General features: G+C 42.6%; 1 protein-coding gene across 3 annotated transcripts in view; it reads left to right on the forward strand.

The window, feature by feature from the left end:
* Window positions 1-17,107, forward strand: part of ATP6V0A4 (ATPase H+ transporting V0 subunit a4) — a 102,315-nt gene that overhangs the window by 5,730 nt on the left and 79,478 nt on the right. For 2 of the 3 annotated variants that reach the window (XM_040471835.1, XM_040471837.1), the window contains exons 2-3: window positions 16,293-16,387; window positions 16,501-16,566. The gene's annotated coding sequence lies outside the window, so the exon portion shown is untranslated. Of the gene's footprint in view, window positions 1-16,292; window positions 16,388-16,500; window positions 16,567-16,660; window positions 16,780-17,107 lie in introns of all 3 variants that reach the window. The other variant, XM_040471836.1, reaches the window with a different exon arrangement.

Raw genomic sequence — 17,107 nt, forward strand, 5'->3', positions numbered from 1 at the left:
TGGCGTGTGTTTACTGATCAGTTTAGATTTGAAGTTCTGTCTTACAAGTGCTCTTTGGTTTTCCCATCTGTTTTATATCTCTTTTTGCTCACCACTTTTGGGTTGAGTCTTTTATTCCCTTTTTTTAGAGATTACTACACGTATTCTTGTCTTTATCAAAGTCTAATATTAATTGATACTTTTACCATCTTCCCAAATAATGGGAAGAGCTTGGAACTTTAATTCTACCTGTCCATTCCTGATTGTCCTATCATTACAGTCATGTATTTTAACTATATACATATCTTTTTAACTTGGTAACTCATTATTACTTTTTTTTTTTTTTTTTACATTTATTTATTTTTGAGAGACAGAGACAGAGCACACGTTGGGGAGAGACAGGGAGAGGAGGAGACACAGAACCCGAAGGAGACTCTAGCCTCTGAGCCATCAGCACAGAGCCTGACGCGGGGCCTGAACTCACAAACTGTGAGATCATGACCTAAGCTGAAGCTTAACCCCTGAGCCACCCAGACGCCCCTCATTATTACTTTTTTATTCAGTGAATGTTTACTTAAATTTATCCACATATTTACCAATTTCTTGTTCCTTGATTCATTTCTGCATGTCTGGTCTTCCATTTATGATGCTTCTTAAGTATTCCCGCAGTGGAGTGACTAATGCTGTCAGTTTTTGTTCGTCACGATATGTTCTCATCTTCCTTTATTCTTGAAAGTTATTTTCACTGAGTGTAGAATTCTAGGTTGACAGATATTTTCTTTCGATGCTTTAAAAATATGATTCTATTTCTTTTGACTCCCACTGTTTATGTTGAGGACTGTCCATCTAACTGCCCTCCCTCATAAGTAATTTGTCTCTTTTATCTTTGGTGGTTTGTAAAATTCTTGTGTTGTCTTTGGTTTTCAGAAATTTTATTACAGTGTGTTCAAGTATGGATTTCTTTTTAATTGTCTTGCTTGAGGTTTGTAGACAAGTGAATATGGAGTTTGAGGTCTTTCATCAGTACTGAGACGTTGTCGGCCATCAAATACTACTGCCCCATTCTTTTCTCTCCACTGCAGGCTCTAATTCTCTTACTATTTCCTTTATTCTCTATCCTTTTGTTTTCATGGGCTTTATTCTGAATATTTTCTTCAGCCCTATATATTTTTTTAAATTTTTAACGTATTGATGTTTGACAGAGACAGAGTGGGAGCAGGTAGGGGCAGAGAGACAGGGAGACCCAGAATCCAAAGCAGGCTCCAGGCTCTGAGCTGTCAGCACAGAGCCCAACGTGGGGCTCGAACCCATGAACTGTGAGATTGTGACCTGGTTGGATGCTCAACCAACTGAGCCACCTATCTTTTATTAGAACTCTTATCATCTGTGTCTAATTTATTTTTATAACTACCCATTGGGTTCTCAATTTCAGTTATGTTAGTTTTAGAATTTCCATTTTGTCCACTCTGAAATAACTTTTTGTTATACAGTCTCATTTTTCATATTTGTGAACAGAGTGACCATAATTTTTAAAAATCTGTTTTATAACTTTAATATTTGTTCACCCCCATTGATCTGTTTCTTTTGTCTATTATTTCTGCTGGTTTTCATCCATGTTGCTGTGTTTCCTTATGTACCTGGTTATTTTTATTGTGTGCATAATTGCAATTACACATATTGTAAAAATAAGTAGGATGAGTCATGGGTTTTTTTGTTTGTTGTTTTTTTGTTTTTTGTTTTTGTTTTGGTTGGGTTGCCTTAGTCAGGTACTTGGGGCCAACAACATTGTGTTACCATATGTCTAGTCTCCGATATTGGCCTGTTTGTAGCTAAGTTGTAGACTTTGTAAGGGTTAATTTATTTTAGTCACCTTTCTTTCTATGTGAGGCTCATTGGAAATTTTTTTCCCCAGGGAAATAGAGATGAGCATAAAAACGTATATCCAAGATTCTCTACCTCAACATTATAATATTTGTGAAAATGAAAGCCTAGAAGCACCTTATAGTGGAATAAAAGATAGATTCTATCTGTTAAAAAATTTTTTTTTTAACATTTATTTATTTTTGAGAGGCAGAGTGTGAGCAAGTGAGGGGCAGAGAGAGGGAGACACAGGATCCGAAGCAGGCTCCAGGCTCTGAGCTGTCAGCCCAGAGCCTGACGCAGAGCTTGAACCCATGAACCATGAGATCCTGACCTGAGCCAAAGTCAGATGCTTGACCGACTGAGCCACCCAGGTACCCAAAGACAGCTTTTATTTATTTATTTATTTATTTAAAAAAATTTTTTTTTTCAACATTTATTTATTTTTGGGACAGAGAGAGACAGAGCATGAACGGGGGAGGGGCAGAGAGAGAGGGAGACTCAGAATCGGAAACAGGCTCCAGGCTCTGAGCCATCAGCCCAGAGCCTGACGCGGGGCTCGAACTCACGGACCGTGAGATCGTGACCTGGCTGAAGTCGGACGCTTAACCGACTGCGCTACCCAGGCGCCCTCAAAGACAGCTTTTAAAATGATGTTTTAGAATGATATATTTTTTTCCTTTGATATTTAATGATTTGGAAAAACACTTGCTATGTAATACAAAGCAGAAAGAGCAGGATGTGAAACTATATATCCAGTGGGATTCCAGCTATTTATTACACGTGCATAGGCAAAGAAAAAGCTTGGGAAGCATCCTATCAAGATGTCAGCAGTAGCCATATCTAGAATTAACACCTTGAGACAATTTTTATTTTCTTCTTTACACTTTTATGTGTCTTTCAAATTTTCTGCAGTGAACACATATTACTCTTATAATCAGGCAATAAAATCAAATTAATACATTTTATTTAGTTATTCATTTATTTTAAAGATTTTATTTTTAGGTAATCTCTACCACCTGTGTGGGGGCTTGAACTCACAACCTTAAGATCGAGAGTTGCATGCTCTACCGACTGAGCCAGTCAGGTGCCCCTCAAATTAATATATTTTTAAAAAGGATATTTCACAGGAAAGCAATACAGTCACAACAGAGCAGATAGACTACATTTAACAGTACCTATCTGGTTGTGTGGGAAATTTTTCAATGTCAGGAAATCCTTGGTTGCATTAAAGAAAAATCTTAATCAAATTTCAAGTTGTATTGGGGCACCTGGGTGGCTCAGTTCATTAAGTGTCCGACTTCAGCTCAGGTCATGATCTCAGTCTGTGAGTTTGAGCCCCATATCGGGCTCTGTGCTGACAGCTCAGAGCCTGGAGTCTGCTTTGGATTCTGTGTCCCCCTCTTTCTCTCTGCCCCTCCCTTGCTCATGCTCTGTCTCTCTCTCTCTGTTAAAAATAAGTAAACATTAAAAAAAAAATTAAAAAAAACCCATGACTCTCAATGTTGGAAAGGGATCTAGAAGCCATCTGGCCCAATCCTTAACCTAGTAAGGATCCTCTCCTACAATGAAAGGAGAAGTTAGAGAGTTTGGTATGGCTGCATTTGACTTCTCCTGGCTCTCAAGGTTGTGACTTGGACTTCTGCTAAAATGCCTCAAGTAGCAGGCTTCTTACTAATTATTAAGGCAGCCAGTTCCCCTGTGGGATAGCTCTACTTGTTAGAAAAGTTAGTGAGTTACTAGCATCAAACAGGTAAGGGCATTTTAAGGTGAAGTTAATAAACAGTAGGAGGGCAGGTCCTGTTCAGCTCTGCAGCCCTATGAGTGGCTATTTCTGGCTCCTTCATTCCCAGCCTTACCATTTGTACAAAATATTTCTGTTGGCACAACACTGCGTGTGGTCAGATTCATTTTGTGTTTAATAAACAGAGATGCGTGTTCTCAAAGAGTAATTTTAAGCTAAGGTTTTGGGGAAATAAACTACACGTTTGTAGTAAACACTCAGCCAGTTTTTCTTTTCCAGTTTGTCCATGTGAAAAGTAAAAAGGACCAGAGAGCCGAGTCAGAGATTGTTGGCCTTCCTTCCCGGCATCCAGCTTCTTCTCTCCGGCCGTGTCTTCTGGTCTCTTCTGTAACCTTCCTTCACCATCTGTCTCTTGTCCAGGCTGCCTGTGGCTTGGACAACCAGCCCTGAGTCAGGAGTCCTGGGTTCCCTTTTCACGTTGTCACCCTCTGTGTGACCTTGGGGGAAGTCATGTAACCTTGGTGATGATGCTTCCCAAGAGATGTGGTGGGGGTTCTCTGGGAGGGAGTCACTTGGGGAAAAATCCAGGGAAATGTTGCCTTCAATCCTCTGTGAGAAAATCTTTGTCTGGGGTCCCCAGGACTCTCCAGAGGGGATAAACTGGTTCTGCTACATATAGTACCTGATACAAAGGGATGTTATGTCCTTTGAGAAACAAACAGGAAAGCTATGAAGAGAGCATGAGAATCAGGGGCACATATTCTGCCTCAGGCTCTGCCACTAATTTGCTGCAGGACTTAGGCACATCCCTTCACCCCCTGGGGTCGTTTACTCATCCCTAAAGCAAGGGGATTGGACTAGAGGATCTCAAAGTTTTCCTCCAGGGGTACAATTCTGTGACTCTGCTCAACACAGTATATTAAATGGAGAAGAAACTAGAGGTGGGAATTGTGCCTGAAAAGAGCCTCACCAGTGGATTTGGGGGAAAGTATTATTACAGAAAAATAACTGGGGAAGCTCCCGAGTGACAAATTTGGAGATCTGATGGGTAAAACGCATCCATGACAAACGTTGAGGCATTCTCTTCTCTTCATGATGAAATTTTATTTTCCTATATCTCACTTCCAGTCAGTCTGTGACTTGGCAAGTGAAGACAGGAATGAAAGGGGTGTAAAGTGGGTTTGCTTGCTCTGGAGAGGAGAGGCAGAGAGACCAGGTCAAGAAACGTGGAGGTGGAGAAAAAGGATGTGGGAGGGTTCCATGATGGAGGGTCTTCTCCTAAGGAATGAGACTCAGCCTTGTGCTGAGGGGAAGGAGGTGAGATGAGATGGAGGGGAGAAGAGAGTGTGCCAGTCACTGAGAGACGTTGGAGGGCTCTTTCTTTTTTAGGGCATGATCTGGGGGACAGAAAGGTGTAGAACATCCGTGAGGACCCACCTGATGTTGGATGTGCGCCATTGTTCCCTCTGACACTCACTGGAGGGAGTCCACGGCCAGGAGGGAAAGGGAATGTACGTGGCAGGAGATGATTCTGATTTCAGCACAGAGAACACTGACTTCAGTGTGCTGATGATGTGAATCTTGGACATTACTGTCAACAAATTGCATTTGTGTGTGTGTGTGTGTGTGTGTGTGTGTGTGTGTGTGTGTGTGAGTTGAATGTCATTCCCTCTCTTTTTAGCAACCTCAAGCCATTCTCTGTCTCTAGTACTTTGTCTCCATTAATGCATATTGTGAAGGTTTGTGGATGGTGGGGTCAGTACATGGCCAGTGGTGGGAACTGCTAGGTAAGTGGATGTTAAAATCAATTATGTGAAGGAAGGTCATCTGGCCGGAATTCAGTTCAGAAAAATCAGACACTGTTTGTGGAGAATCAGGTTGTTACTTCTGCAGCTACAATTTTATTTTTGGATTAAATTCCTTGTGAGCATTTTAGCTTGCTCTCCACTTACCCCTTTTCATTTTTTAAATTATGATGATCTCCTGAAAGTTGATCCTGTACCGCTGAACATGTGGTCATGCACAGTATCTTCCTAATCCCCGGTAGAGGGATATAGGAACAAAGGGGGCCCTTTGTTTAAAGGAATGTCCACTTTGAAGAGATGTACGGGGAGCGCTCGCCTCTTTAGCTGGTCAAGAGCCACCTTAGAGAATGTCCTCGGGCACAAAAGTGCCTCGCCCGAGACCTGCCCAGACAAGTGTAAAGTGGCCCAAACTGGCATTGTGCCCCAGACTTGTCTAAAGAACAGGAGTAGTGGTACGAAACCACTAACTGTCCAAAACAGTACTCTTACAGGTGGCCTTAGGGGATCGATTCTGTTCTAAGGGGGTTGTTCCCTCAAGACCTCGTGCCAACTGTAAGTGTCATTTTCCTTTAAAGCATTGGGTTGAGAGGTGCCTGGGTTCCTCAGTTGGTTAAGTATCCTATTCTTGATCAGGGCTGAAGTCATGATCTCACGGTTCGTGAGTTTCAGCCCCGTGTGGGGATCTGCACTTGGAGTGCGGAGGCTGCTTGGGATTCTCTCTCTCCCTCTCTCTCCACGCCTCCCCTGCTGGCCCTCTCTCTCAAAGTAAATAAATAAACTTAAAAAAGAAAATAAAATCTTTAAATGAATAAATAAGGAAGGATGCTTTCAGGCCAGTGAGTGGTCAGGACTCAGTCTTTGGCTCTTTTCTGCCCGTCGCCGGAAACCCTCTTGAGGCTCATCACTGTGAAGGGCTCTCCTCTCCCCTTTTCTCTCCTTCCTGCACTGTTGGGATCACAGGAGAGAATCTGGGAAGTTTACTTTGGTCCTAGACCACCTGGACTGTGGGTGCTCGCACTTGAATCGTTCCGACCTTGTGTGAGTCAGCGATGCTATGAAATGCTGCATGTAAAATACCGAGCTCAGTCGGGACACTTGCAGAGAGATGTAAAAGATACCTTTATGGGATTCAAGGTGATTGTGCCACAAGCACCTAAAAGATCAGGAAAAGTAGAAGTTGCCAGTTTCTACACATGCTGGGCCCCTAGAACTCACAGAATTGTCTTGGATTATTAACTGTCTCTTCCTTGAAAAAAATAGAGGAAATCTTCCCACGAGGCTAATTTTCTCCTCAGTTCCTTCCCTGCTCCCTCCTTCCTTTTCACAGCCTGGTATTTTGGAAGAGTTGTTGGTATTGTCTTTCTTCACCGGCCAGTGACTTCCCAGTTCCCCAGTCTCTGAATTCTGCCTCCTTCATGCCCCTGAAGGAGGTCCATCAGTGTCACCAGGCACCTCCAGATGCTTCTCAGCTCTCCTGTTGTGTGAGCCCTCCATGATTCTTGAGACACTTCTCTCGAATTCTCTTTCTTCTGACTGTTCTCCTCGATCTCCATTCCTGGTCCGTCTCCTCTGTCCTGCCTTGGAACCTTTCAGGTCTCCCACACTCAGCCCTGATTTCACTGCTTCCCCCTTGTCACAGACCGAATTGTGTCCTCCACCCCCCCCCCCCCATTCATATGTTGAAGTTCTAACCCCGCACCTCAGAATGTGACCTTATTTGGAAATAGGGTCTTTGTAGAGGTAATTAGTTAAGATGAAGTCATACTCTTACTGGAGTAGTCTGGGCCCCTGCCCCCAACCAACATGTCCTTATTAAAAGGGGAGATTTGGACACAGACACACACACATGTGAAGATGAAGTCAGATCCCAGAGGCTTCTGTAGCTAAGGAACCCCACAGATGGCCAGCGAATCACCAGCAGCCAGGTCAGAGGCATAGAACACATTCTTCCCCACAGTCTCAGAAGGAATCGTAACGCCCCACCCCCATCACCTTGATCTTAGACGTCCACCTCCAGGACTCCTAGACGATGAGTTCTGTTGTTTACGCTACCCAGTTTGTGGTGTCCCCTGTCGAGGCCGTTCTAGTGAGCTGATAAACCCCAGGCCAGTGGCGGACCAATGTATTGGTCTAGAAGCCTCTTCACTCTTAAACATTATTGAGAACCCCAAAGAGCTTTGGCTTATGTGGATCCTATATACTAATATTTCCCACACTAGGAATTAAAACTGAGAAATTTAAAAATGCTTGTGTGTGAACTCATTTAAATTCATACGAACCTGTTTATTATGTTAGTATAAACACCTCTTTTTATGAAAGTACTGTATTTTCCAAAACAGTTTCGTGAAGAGTAGCACTGATTGCTTTCTTTTGCAAATCTCTTTAATGTGTGACCAATAGAAGACAGCTGGGTGTCTTTTGCATATCTATGTTTACATTCAGCTCATTGCTCTATGTAATTTTTTTTTGAAATCTACGATGAAAATCTGGTCTCACGTAACTAAGTAGTTTTTAGAAAGGGAAAAAAATTTTTTTTTAATTTTATTTAAATTCAAGTTAGTTACCATATAGTGTAATAACTAACACTACTACAGTAGTAGAATTCACTACTAATTCTAGAGTAGAATTTAGTGATTCATCCCAGGAAAAATGTTTTACTAGACTTTTCAGTAGTTGTGGACATTTTTCTTTGATACTATAGGCCTTTTAAAAAATTTTTGTTAATGTTTATTTATTTTTGAGAGAGAGAGACAGAGTGTGAGCAAGGGAAAGGTAGAGAGCGAGAGAGGGAGACACAGAATCCGAAGCAGGCTCCAGGCTCTGAGCTGTCAGCACAGAGCCCCATGCAGGTCTGGAACCCAGGAACTGTGAGATCATGACCTGAGCAGAAGTCAGACGCTTAACTGACTGAGCCACCCACGTGCCCCAACAAGTAGTACTTTCTAAAAGCTTAGTTGCAGTGTGGACTCTGAAACCAAATCAATGACCTTTTCATTAAAATCCCTTGGTTAAGCATGTACTTTTCAATGGATCGTTTGCCCAAGCATGACTTTATAACATCATGCATTGGGCATTTGGGAAATAATGGTTCATTGAGTTTTGCAGATCTCCCAAATGCTGTCCCATTTCATTATACAATAACTTTTAAAACTCACATTTATAAATATCCCCACAGAAATATCCTCATCAGAAAAGTTGTTAGCATTGAGAAGCTGTCACGTTCATGTGGGCGCATAAAAGTTTTCCAAAATGTTAATTGTTGTTTGAGAGTTAGAATTTCATCACTGGCAACAAACAATGTCAGTTGTTTTCCTTTGAAGTGACAGAATCATTTGGATCATTTCTGAGAAAATGCCTGCCAAATGCCTATGTCTGAATAACCACAGTGTGTCAGCTGTTCTTTTCAAGTAAGAATGGTGTTCTGTCAAAATAGCTAATTCAGCTGGCAAGTCAAACCATCACTCTTCTTACTTCGTTATGCCACAAAAGGGCTTTATGTGTGCTTTCCATTTTGTCACACGGGATATTAACGATGAAACGATATTTCGTCTTTTGCCTGGGCCACAGTGCTGGTCTCAGAACTGCTCTGTCTGCTGCGGGGATTGCCTCTCCTTGCGTCCACTCTGCAGTTAGTAACGTGTTTTCTGGGGCGCCTGGGTGGCTCAGTCAGTTAAGCATCAGACTCTTGATTTCAGCTCGGGTCGTGATCTCCTGGATTGTGGGTTCGAGCCCCTTGTCAGGCTCTGCAGGCAGCTCAGAGTCTGCTTGGGATTCTCTCTCTCCCTCTGCCCCTTCTTCACTCTCTCAAGATAAATAACATTAAAAAAAAATAAATATGTTTTCCAAGTTGTGCCATTTACCCCTACCCTACCTGCTTCAGAGCCGTCAAGGGCCCCAGATGCTCTCGTGATAAAGGCACAGTCCTTAATACAGCCTGCAGATCATGTCCTCATCCTGCCCGCTTTGTCCCCACCCCCTCATTCTCTCTGCCCTGTGTATACTGCCTTCTTTCCCCAAGAAGGAGTCAAGTTACATGACTTAGAGAGCTGTGTTCTCTCCTTCAGTGTACCCATCTTAGTTCTGACACATTTGTCCCCGTGGTTATTTAATAATTTGATTACTGAGACTAGACTGTCTCAGCTCTGGGGCCACACTACCTGGGTTCAAGTCCCCTCTCTACCACTTGCTAGTGAGCAACCTTGAATGTGTTACCCATCTCGGATTGCTAATCTGCAAACCAGACAAACAATAACAACGAGGGTTTTAATAATACCTATTTCTTAGGGTTTTGTCTTAAATTTGCCCATAGTGGGCATCATCTGTTTGCCATTGATATTGGGATTATTACTTTTGCCTGCCCTGCTAGAGTTTACCACAACAGGCACTGTTTTGCCCAATTCGTACCTTAAGCGCCTAGTGCCTTGCCTGGCACTTCATAGTTGCTCAGTCAATATTTTTGAGATTATTTTATTTTATTGTCATTTTAATTAAATGTTTGATTTTCTTCAAATTAGCTGATGGATACAAACTGTAAAAATCAAGTCGTACAAAGGGTTTGAAAGAGCAATGCTCAAATCTCCTCCCTCTCCATTCCATCTGCAGCCTTGTTCTTACTCTTGACTAATTTTTTCCTTTTATGGTTACTTTCAAAATCTCCAGGGGCACCTGGGTGGCTCAGTCGGTTGAGCGACCGCCTTCGGCTCAGGTCATGATCTCACGGTTCATGGGTTCGAGGGTTTGAGCCCCACATCAGGTTCTGTGCTGATAGCTCAGAGCCTGGAGCCTGCTTCGGATTCTGTGTCTCCCTCTCTCTCTGCACCTCCCCTGCTCATGCTCTGTCTCTCTGTGTCTCAAAAATAATATAAACATTAAAAAAAATTTTTTTTTAATCTCCAAATTATATGCTCACACTACTCTTCTCAGTTTATCGGCGGTTGACATTATCTTTTAAATTGAATACTTGTTTCTTTTTGGTCTCTCTCATCTCCACTAAAACGTAAGCCCCATAAAAGCTGTGACTTTGGGGCACTTGGGTGGCTCAGTCGGTTGAGTGTCCGAATTCAGCTCAGGTCATGGTCTCACAGCTTGTGGGTTCGAGCCCCGCTTTGGGCTCTGTGCTGACAGCTAGGAGCCTGGAGCCTGCTTCGGATTCTGTGCCTCCCTCTCTGCCCCAACCCACTCGCATTCTGTCTCTGTCTCTCTCAGAAATAAATAAACATTAAAAAAAATAATAAAAAAAGCAGCGACTTGGTTGTGTTTCCTGCTGTGTCTGCAGAGCCTAAAACAGGGCCTGAAGCACTGGGGGTGCCCCATAAATAAGCCCTGGATGAGTAAGCATCAAGACATGCTTCATGAGCATCTGTAGATGCTTAGCATTGTACTGGCCTCTGAGAGGCACTCAGCGAGCACCAGTAATGCTCCATGGAAATGAAATCGGTGCCGTTTCTATCGTTACTCTCGTACAACTGTTACCTTCCCTCTCTTCTTTTGTCTGATCAGTCTCCAGGTCCAGGTCCATTTTATTACTTACACAGCTGTGAATATGAAGCCCGCTCAAGATGACATTTTGTTTTGTAACATTGCATCACCGAGGGCTTAAAGTTTCCCCTCAAAGCAGTTTCTTGCACTGTTTTTGTCTTTATGGTCCATAATCTGTGATCTGCTCTCCAGAAATCCATAAAGCTCTGAAAACACAGATGTTTTTATGCACGTGGCAGCACAGTCTGACCTGATTTAACGTGAGGCATGTGTAATTTTTATTGATTCTTCATAGTGAGGATGTATATATTTAAGTACAGAAGGATTAACCTGCTTTGATTACAGCATGCTGCCCCCAGGGCCCATGTGGTGTTATATAACATATAGTATATACCTGGCTTAACTTTCTAAAATAGACGACATTCTGAAATCCAAAAGCCTTCTGGCCCCAAAGTTGAAGACCTGTAATATATGAGCTTTATGTGTTCGTTACGGAAATATCAGGGAATAAAGAAAAGGACAAAACACATAAATCTAAATCCAAATCCTATCCACCACGATGATTTCAGTATAGTTCCTTCCACATCTTTCCTGTATTGATTATACATGTTGAAGAAAGTTCAATGATACTGTTTCATAAAATACTTTTTATCAACAGCGTTCCAAGGACCTGTTTCCTTGTCTATAGAATGCTTTTCATGCTATTTTAATAGCTGCACTATATTCTATCACAGAGATGTGTCAGAGTTCGCTTAACCGTCTTGATCTTTTACTTCTTCCTCAAAGCGGCCCCTGAAGAGGGTTCTCCAAAATCTCCAGGGTTCTGTGCACCAGTTTGAAAACCACCAATCTGGCTTAGGATCCTTTTCCAGTGAAGGAACTGAGTCTCCTGATGGGTAGCTGCCTTCCCTGGGGCCACTCAAACCTCCCGGGCTACTTTGATTTAGAACACACATCTCCAGAGATTTGTCTCTGTCCTCTCTCCACTGTATAACGCCAGCTAAACACAATTCTTCTTTGCTCTTTCTGAAATCTTTTTTTTTTAACCTTTTATTTTGAAATAATTACAGATTTTACAGAAAGTTGCAAATAGTACAGGGAGGTCTTGTGTGCCCTTCAAGCAGTTTTCCCCATTGGTTATTTACATGGGGAAATTGACAATGATAGAAAGCTTGTATATGGTTCTGTGTCATTTTATCACATGTATAGATTCACATCTCCAGCACCATAGTCAAGCTATAGAACTGTTCTGTCACCATGAAGATTTTCCTCATGTTACTCCCTCATAGGCACACACATACACCACCACCATGACCATTCCCAATGCCTAACAACCAGTAATTTCTTCTCCATCTCTATAATTTTTGTCATTTAGAGAATGTTGTCTAACTGGAATCATATACTGCATGACTTTTTCAGATTGTTTTTTTTTTTTTTTTCACTTAATCACCTTGAGATCTATCCAGGTTGTTGTGTTTATCAATAGTTATTGCTTTTAGTGCTGAGTGGTATTCTCAGGTATGAATATACCATAAGCAGGATATTTTGGTTGTTTCCAGTTCTGGGCTATTACGAATGAAACTGCTATGATTGATGTATAGATTTTTTAGGGGTGAACATAAGTTCCATTCTCTGGGATAAATAGCATGAGTGTGATTGCTGGGTCCTAAGGACAGTGTATATTTAGTTTTTTTTTAAAAAGCTGCCAAACGGGCTCCTGGGTGGCTCAGTCGGTTAAGCATCTGACTTTGGCTCAGGTCATGATCTTGTGGCTTGTGGGTTTGAGCCCCGTGTCAGGCTCTGTGCTGGCAGCTCAGAGCCTGGAGCCCGTTTCAGATTCTGTCTCCCTCTCCCTCTGCCTCTCCCAATCTCATGCTCTGTCTCAGTGTCCCAAAAATAAGTAAACATTAAAAACAAATATTTTTTTTAAAAACTGCCAAACAGTTTTCCAGAGTGTACCATTTTACATTTCCACTGGCAATACATGACACATCCAGTCTGTCCACATTTTTGCCAGTGTTTGGAATTGTCACTATTTATTATTTGTCATTGTTCTGATAGGTATATACTGATATTTCATGGTGGTTTTAATTTGTATTTCCCTAATGGCTAATAATGTTGAACGTCTCTTCCTGTGCTTAGTGGCCATCTGTACATCTTTTTAGGTAAAATGTCGTATGGCTTTGGCCCATTTTTCCAGTTGGATTGCTTGATATTTTGTTGAAGTTTGAAAACTTGATAAATTCTAGGTATGAGTCCTTTATCAGATACGTGACTTGCGTATATTTTCTTCCAGTCTTGAGCTTGTCTTTTTATCCTTTTTTCTAGAATCTTTTGCACAGCAAATTTTTGAATTAATTTTTTTTTATTTCTCTTGTGGATAGCAATTTATGTGTCTTATTATAGGAACTCTTCACCAAACCCTCGGTTCTGAAAATGCTCTACTATGTTTCTGCTCAAAATTTTATAGTTTTACATTTGAAATTTATCCCTGATCCATTTGGAGTTAATTTTTGTCAAGGGTGTGAGGGTTGTTAGGTCTTTGTTCCATTTTTGGCCTGTGGATGTCCGTTTGCTCTAGCACCATTTGCTGAGAAGGTGATCTTTCCTCTACTGAAATGCTTTCCACTTGTGTCAAAAATCAGTTGGCCTGACTTGTGTTGGTCTGTTTCTGGGTTCTCTATTTTCTTGCATTCACCTGTTTGTCTGTCTTTCCCCCAGCACCACAATCTTGATTACTGTAGCTGTATGGTAAGTCTTGAAATTAACTAGAGTGGTTTCTCCTACTTTATTTTTCTATTCATTATACCTCTGCTGATAAGACCCTGGCTGGGAGGAGAGGAGTGCCTGGTTACTGCTCCCCACATGACCTCAACGAGGGGGTGGCCTCATTGCCAATGGCAATCAGGAAAGTTCCCATTAGATCTCCTCTGACATCACCCAGTGAGGTTAACAAAGGGTGTCTTATTACCACAGGGTGGGTCTGGCAGTTCAGACTCCGCACTTGGCCTTCTCTGACACGACGACACTGGAGGGTGTCGCTTTGGTGCACGTGGGGGAGGGTAGAAGACTGGGCTCTCCACTTGGGATTTGCTGACATGGGTGGGCATAGAATCACAGTTTTTTCTGTGGTGTTTGGCTGGATTAGAGTGATTACTATCTGAAAGTCTTCTTTCTTACTAGGCTGCCTCTTTCCTGATGCCTTGGCTAGAGAGAGCAGGCTGTATTGGGGATTTTTTTCTATCTGCCTATCTTGCTGGCTTCTGCAGCACCATGCCTAGAACATAACAGGCAAAAGAAACCCCAGAGAACTTGCCTCTGTCATTCCTCACACCCTGAGGTTCCTAGAAGGTCTGTCTTCTCTCTACCTTTCAGAGTCTTCTAATATTTCTTGTACATATAATGTTCTGGGTTTTCAGTTTTAGTTATTGGGAAGAAAAAGTGTTTCCACTCCATCTTTCCAGAAGCAGAATCAAAGTAATTTTTCAAAAATGTCAATCAGTTGGGGCGCCTGGGTAGCTGCATTGGTTAAATGGCTGACTTGATTTCGGCCGAGGTCACGATTTTACGGTTCATGAGTTCGAGCCCACATTGGGCTGTATGCTCGCATACAGATCCTCTGTCTCCCTCTCTCTGCCCCTCCCACGTGCATGCACATGCGCTGTCTCTCTCTTGCACTCTCTCTCTCAAAAAGAAATAAATGTTAAAAAAAAAAATTTTTTTTTTAATGTGAATCAGTTAAGTAATGTCATTTCTCTGCTTCACAATTTCCAAGGGCTTCCTGGTATGATTATAAAAAATATATAAATCATAATCAAAATATATAAAATCAAAATTTCCTAATCATAATCAAAATATATAAAATCAAAATTTCCTAAAAAAAGCGAAAGAACAAAATCCAAATTTCCTATCGGCCCATCAGAACTTCCGTGGCTCCCTGTTTCCACTCTGATGTGCTTTATACTCCCTCTCCCCACCCCTCTCATGCCCCAGCCACATTGGCCTCCTTTCTGTTTCTTGAACGTGTTGCGCCTTCTTGGACTATGAAACAATATCACGCATAGTTGTAAACAGGGACTCTGGTGTTAGATGACCCGTCCTGAGTGACTGTGTGATCTTGGGCCACTTTCTTGGCCTTTTTGCGCCTCTATTTCCTCATATGTGACTTGAGAATAAGAATACTGTCCGCCTCCTAGGGTTATTGAAACGATTAAATGGATTGGCCCATGTGATGTAATTTGAAGAACTCTAAAGTGCAGGAACGATACCCAGCGCAGAGGACGCATTCAATAGATAAATCAGCCGTGGGGATGAAGTTACTTACACCTCCCTGCTCTTGAATGGCTGTTTCTGTTGCCTAGAATACCTCCTGCCACCCCCCCCCCCGCCTCCCACCCCCCACAACCCCACTTTTTTTTGCAAGACTGACTCATTTAAATCTTCCACGCCTCAGCCTAAATGGCCTTATCTGCTTACGTAGTCTCTCTTCCTTTCTCTAAAGCCTATCTTTCTATAATAGCACTTTTTATAATCTGTGATATCTGGCTAACTTATTACTCGTTTACTGTTTGTCTCTTGCCCCGTGGACAAGAAGCTTCGTGAGGGCAAGCACTCTTGTCTCTTACTCACTGCCCTACCCCCGCCCCGCCCCCCCCAGCCCCCCCCCCCCCCACCCCCCCACCAGATGTGGCAAAATAGTAGACTCTTAATAAAGATTTTTTGATGGGGCTCCTGGGTGGCGCAGTCGGTTAAGCGTCCGACTTCAGCCAGGTCACGATCTCGCGGTCCGTGAGTTCAGCCCCGCGTCGGGCTCTGGGCTGATGGCTCAGAGCCTGGAGCCTGTTTCTGATTCTGTGTCTCCCTCTCTCTCTGCCCCTCGCCCGTTCATGCTCTGTCTCTCTCTGTCCCAAAAATAAATAAATGTTGAAAAAAAAATTAAAAAAAAAAGATTTTTTGAATGGATGAAAGAATTCAAGTCATTTATGGTTACACACCTATTACACATAATGCTGCAATAGACATTATTGTGGTTAAATTTCCATATACAACTTCCACATTTTTTCGTAGGATGAACTTCCTAGAGTGGGGTTGCTGGGTCAAAGGATATACACATGGCCTTTCAGGCAGATTGTATTAATTTACTGTCCTGCCAGTGTCCTGTGAGTGTGTTGTCCTTCTGCATTTTCCACTCAGGACTTTAGGAGGGAAAAAAAGAAGCAAACCTTGAAATGCATTCTCCCTCCTCTCCTTCTCCATTCAAAATAATTAATATTCTGTTATACTTTGCAGATGAGGATACTGGGAACCTGGGGTTAAATAAGCTTCCCCAGGGTCAATGGCAGAGCTGGGATCGTGGCTCGGGTCGTTTGGTTGTAAACTCTGGTCTTAACCATCGAGGTGTGCTTTTTGTCTATATTTTTCCTCAGTGATTCCTGGGCACCGGGACATTTGAGGACGTCTGCACCACCCACTGACTGGGGGACCCAGCAAACCCCAGGGGGGCTGAAGAGCAGAATGAGAGGTAGGCAGCGGAAGGGACATGAGGAAGGAGGCACTAGTCGAGGCAGGGGCTCCTCTTGCCTCGAGTTCGTCTGGCAAGAGAGACGGAATCAGTGTCGGGCATTCTCTTTGCAGTTGCCAGTTCGAATCCTTCTGCTCTGCGCTGTGGGTCCTGAGTTCAGCCTTCAGAAGTCTGACCAGGTGAGGCTGGACTCGAGTGATTCCGCCACGTTGGGGTGGGCGGCTCTGGCCAACCTCTGTGTCTGAAGCAACCCGAGCATTGCTTTTCCTACAGGCCTCGTCACAGGCCACCTGCTCCCCCCAGGGGCCCTGGCCTCCGCTCCCCCAGGTTCAAGCTGCCCCTTCTCAGCTGATCTTCCCAAACTGCCTGCATTCACCCTGCTGCCTCCCAAGGTAAAGTTAGATTGTCCACCCTGTGTTCTCAAAAGCAATAGTTCTAATTTGATGACGCACAAGCATCACCTGAGGTGCTTACTAAAAAGACCTCAGACAACCTGGGCCATTTGAATATTGACGGGATATTTGATTACTGTTGAATTACTGTTGAATTTTAAGTGTGACCATGGTATTACATATGTGTGTATTATATATGTAATATATATGAATATGTATCTTTTAGGTTACATATGTATTATATATATATTATATAATTATATAATATATAATATATTATAATATATAATATAATATATGTATATGAAAATGTATCTTTTAGGTTACA

This window comes from Herpailurus yagouaroundi, unplaced genomic scaffold (genome assembly GCF_014898765.1).
Source record: "Herpailurus yagouaroundi ecotype Mexico unplaced genomic scaffold, PumYag 100, whole genome shotgun sequence".
Lineage (NCBI taxonomy): Eukaryota > Metazoa > Chordata > Mammalia > Carnivora > Felidae > Herpailurus > Herpailurus yagouaroundi.